The sequence below is a fragment of the Peromyscus eremicus genome, unplaced genomic scaffold (assembly GCF_949786415.1).
Source record: "Peromyscus eremicus unplaced genomic scaffold, PerEre_H2_v1 PerEre#2#chrX_unloc_1, whole genome shotgun sequence".
NCBI classification, from domain to species: Eukaryota; Metazoa; Chordata; class Mammalia; order Rodentia; family Cricetidae; genus Peromyscus; species Peromyscus eremicus.
In genome coordinates, this window is record NW_026734288.1 from 1,273,056 (window position 1) to 1,278,124 (window position 5,069).

Below are 5,069 nucleotides of genomic sequence, written 5' to 3' on the forward strand. Positions count from 1 at the left end.
TAACTAGTATTTGTTCATACAACTTCTCTCATGTGTATTCGGTACTGTTGATCTGTTTCCCTGTTTCACTGTTTGTTATTATGCATTTCCCTAGCAAGATGATAGCCCATTCAAAGGGTACCAAAATGACAGAGGTGACCCTTCTATTCACTATACTTCTAAAGTGACATGATGATTACATTATAATGTTTATGTCATGAAATGGCTGTGGGAAGCACCAGAATTACATTAATATACAGTCAAATAAGTATACATTTACAATTTGTCTGTGTCATACTTTCTGTTTTACACATGTATGGGATATTTTAGAATGCAGTGACCTATGATGATGTGCATATTGGTTTCACTTGGGAAGAGTGGACTTTGCTGGATCCTTCCCAGAAGAATCTCTACAAAGATGTGATGTTGGAAACCTACAGGAACTTCACTATTATAGGTAACATTGAAATTTCCTTCATGATTTAAAATAAAGGTACAACTATTCCTTGGTTATTGATGCTCTTCTGTAATTTGAGTGTAAAAAGAAGATAGAGGAAAGTAAATCATTCATGATTCTAATGATATTGAAGATACTGACTTAAATTTTGCACAGTATTTAATGATATGTTATACCTTTGCTGGTATTATATTTTAGGATACAGTTAGAAAGATCATAATATTGAAGAACTTTGTCAAAGTTCTAGAAGACATGACAGGTAATTTTTATGTGCAATCTGATACAAATATGCCTCTGAAGAAATTGTAATGTGTCCTGGAAGTTTTTTGTTTGTTTGTTTTACTTTTGTTTGTATGTTTGTTTTGTTTTGTTTTTCGAGACAGGGTCTCTCTGTGTAGCTTTGCACCCTTTTTGGAACTCGCTTTGTAGATGAGGCTAGGTTCAAACTCACAGAGATCTGCCTGCCTCTGCCTCCTATGTGCTTGGATTAAAGGCATGCGCTACCACCGCTGGGCGTGACCTGGAAGTTTTAAGCAATAGCATCAGTGTCAATAAGTACCACTTAAAGTACATTGATGATCATTAAATTTTCACACACCATAAACCTCAATTTTAGGTAGATGAAATGCATTTTCAAGGAATTCTTTTATTAAAGAAGACAGTAAAACAATGCCTCAAGACATATGACCATTTGAATCATAGCACCATAAAGGAGATGCTACATTACTGCCAATCCATTTATTTCATCCTATTCATATTACAAAAGTAATACACAGTGAAGAGCCGATAAGTATATTTCAAAATCATTCTAGTAAGCAAAGAGTCCATACAAAAACCTGCCCCACCTGAAGGGCTTCAACGGGTTCTCGACCACCCTAAGGACAGAATGATAGGGACAAGAGATACAAGGAAATACACCAAGTCTAGATTCTGATCAAGGTGCAACTTTATTTTGTCCAGGAGGTTTATATAGTTCCTGCAGCATGGGGGGAGCAAGAAGCTTTCCTCTGCATAAGGTGGGGCAAGTTAACAGGATGTTTGTATAGGATGTTTATAGGGTGAAAGGGTCCAGGGGTCTGACTCAATGTCCTGTTGCTAGGTGACCTGACTGTAAGATGATCTAGTTCCCTGTCTTATAGGGGTCTGTATTTTTCCACCAATTAGAGATTCTGTCCTTGTTCCTGACAAAAACCAGTATTTCTCTTATACTTGTTGTGTCTGTGCTGTTTAGTTAAAGGGGGAGTTAGTGTCAAGAGTCAGGGGAAATTGACATGGAGAAAACTTAATCCCTATACCACCAGTCTACGAAGACAGAAAGTCAAATTGAATTCAATGTGGAAATCTTATATTTGTCATTCTTCCTTTACTCTGCATATATCATATGTCACTATAGATACAAGCCATATGCGCATAGGGATATAGAAACACATAACATACCTCTCTCTCAGAGCATTTAGAAAATAAGTAGAAGTCCCAAAATGAATATAATTGTTAAAATTGATTCAAATATACAAGTATTGTTTTTTTAGTTTCCTTGTTAATACATCAATGAACTCACACTACAGAAAAGTCTTGAGTTCTAGGACTGTGCAAATATTACATGTGTGTAAACACAGTGATAAAACCTAGAGAAGAGATTCCTCTTTAGTGTGGGAACAAACTGTAAAATTAATTCTTAAAGATGTAAAGAGTCAACAGCATATTGACTATGGTAAAATTTTAATGTGCCAATTATCCTTGTAGGCATGAAAGAAGCCAAATTGGAGAGAAACTTTCTGTATATACTCAATATGGTGAAGACTCTGCATATAATAGTCAGCATCAAAAGCATAAAAGATCACATCCTGGAGAGAAACCCTATGAATATAATCAGTGTGGTAAAGCCTATGCTCATCACAATACACTTCAAATTCATAAAAGAACACATACTGGAGAAAAACCCTATGGTTGTAATCAGTGTTGTGAAGCCTTTGCTTATCATGATGCTCTTCAATTACATAAAAGAACACATACTGTAGAGAAACCCTATAAATGTAATGAATGTGGTAAAGTCTTTCGTTATCACAGTGTTCTTCAAGTTCATAAAAGAACACATACTGGAGAGAAACCCTATGAATGTAATGAATGTGGTAAAGCCTTTGGTTATTACAGTCATCTTCAAGTACATAAAAGAACACCTACTGGAGAGAAACCCTATGAATACAATGAATGTGGTAAAGCCTTTCGTTATCACAGTGTTCTACAGTTACATATAAGAACACATACTGGAGAGAAACCCTATGAATGCAGTGAATGTGGTATAGCCTTTGGTCATCCCAGCCCCTTTCAAGTACATAAAAGAACACATACTGGAGAGAAACCATATGAATGTAACCAATGTGGTAAAGCTTTTGATTATCACAGTAATCTTCAAGTACATAAAAGAACACACACTGGAGAGAAACCCTTTGAATGTAATCAATGTGGTAAAGCCTTTGCACAACATGGTGCTCTTCAATTGCATAAAAGAACACATACTGGAGAGAAACCCTATGAATGTAATCAATGTGGTAAAGCCTTTGCACAACAGGGTGCTCTTCAAGTGCATAAACGAACACATACTGGAGAGAAACCCTATGAATGTAATCAGTGTTGTAGAACCTTTGCATATTACAGTAGTCTTCAATGGCATAAAAGAACACACACTGGTGAGAAACCCTTTGAATGTAATGAGTGTGGTAAAGCCTTTGTTGGTCACAGTGCTTTTCAAATGCATAAAAGAATATATACTGGAAAGAAACCCTATGAATGTAATAATTGTGGTAAAGCCTTGGTATGTCACATTGCTCTTCAAAGACATAAAACAACACATGCTGGAGAAAAACCATATGAATGTATTTAGTGTGGTAAAGCCTTTGCACAACACAGTTATCTTCAAGTACATAAAAAAACACATACTGCAGAGAAAAAATTATGAATGTAAATAGTGTGGCAAAGCCTTTGCACATCATAGTAATCTTCAAGTACATAAAAGAAGTCATACTGGAGAAAAACCCTATGAATGTAAACAATGTGGCAAAGCCTTTGTACAACAGAGCATACTCTTTAAGTACATAAAAGAACACATACTAGAAAGAAATCTTATGAATGTTATTAATGTCTTAAAGCCTAGTCACAATACATGGTAACCTTATAACTATATAATGTCTAGTGCGTAATTGGTCTCTTAATGCCTTTGAATATAACAGTAGACTTAGGGGATCTAGAAGATCTTATAGTAAAATGAATCTAAATAGATATGAATTGGTATGATCTTTAGCCAACGTAAGGTTTGAGGTTGGATGTAGCTTGTTCTGTTCCTCTAATCTTTCAGTGTTCACTCCAAGTACTGGCTCCGGGTTTGTTTTATTAATAAGACCTTTTGAAATTTGTCTATATCTGGTGCCCAACTTATCATGTACAAATTCATGTAAAAGCTACTTTCCTGTGGCCTTGCAGGCACCAGCGAAAGCCTGAATTGCATGGGGCTGGTTGTGGTGGTGCATGCTGGTAGGATTTGCTGACAGATGTGAAGACCACATTGCAGCTTCTATTTTGTCACATTTGAGGTAGATATTGAAGTGTGGGATACTTGTGGAAAATCTAATTAATGAATCTTATTTTGTGGACATATATTCCTTTTGTGGATTTTATTCATCTTTTGTGCCTTCACTTAGTGAGAATTATTTATCTGCTGCAATGTGGAGAATGATATGGCTATCATCTAAGTGTTCCATTTTTGTTTACCTGTCACCTAGTATGTGATTATACTTTTCAAATAAGGGCATCTGTGAAAGGGTGGTGGATTTTTGTTCCTGATATTACTTTTCATATTTTTTCACAAATTCCCTAAAATATTTGTTATCCACCCTGGCTGGAATGTCAGTAATTTGTCACGAATACATTAGAATTGTGTGTTGTACTCTCCTGAGTACAAGTCAAAGGGTAGATGATGTGCTCCCAATGATTACTGTTTTCTCAAAATACTTTAAATATGTTAATGTTAAAATACTTAATAGAGAATAAAAAAACATTAAACATTTCATGTACATATCCAAAGATACCTTTTTTTCAATCTGAAAAAGATGTAATAATTTAAGTTAATCAGTAATCAACTGTATATTTCACAATATAATTTGATATACTATATATATAGATAGATATTGATATATAGATACATATTATTTGTAGTTCCATGCCTCTTCATGTCCTCATCTGTTATCCATTTGGCACTTCATCTTGAAGTATTATCTTCTAAAGGAATTATTCAGTGATGCCACAAAATGTATTTTTTAAAGATTTATTTATTTATCTATTTATTATGTATACAGTTTTCAGCCTGCATGTGTCCCTGCAGGCCAGAAGAGGGCACCAGATTTCATTACAAGTGGTTGTGAGCCACCATGTGGTTGCTGGGAATTGAACTCAGGACCTCTGGAAGCGCAGTTGGTGATCTTAACCACTGAGCCATCTCTCCAACCCCACAAAATGTATAAATAGTAAGATTTACTTTATAATTTTCTTTTTTTTTTCTTTTTTTTTCTTTTAAAGATTTATTTATTTATTATGTACACAGAAGAAGGGGCCACATCTCATTACAGATGGTTGTGAGCCA

At 35.0% G+C, this 5,069-nt stretch overlaps 1 pseudogene; it reads left to right on the plus strand.

The window, feature by feature from the left end:
• The first annotated feature begins 321 nt into the window (after window positions 1-321).
• LOC131900892 (zinc finger protein 120-like) lies at window positions 322-3,392 on the plus strand (annotated as a pseudogene).
• The last annotated feature ends 1,677 nt before the right edge of the window (window positions 3,393-5,069 follow it).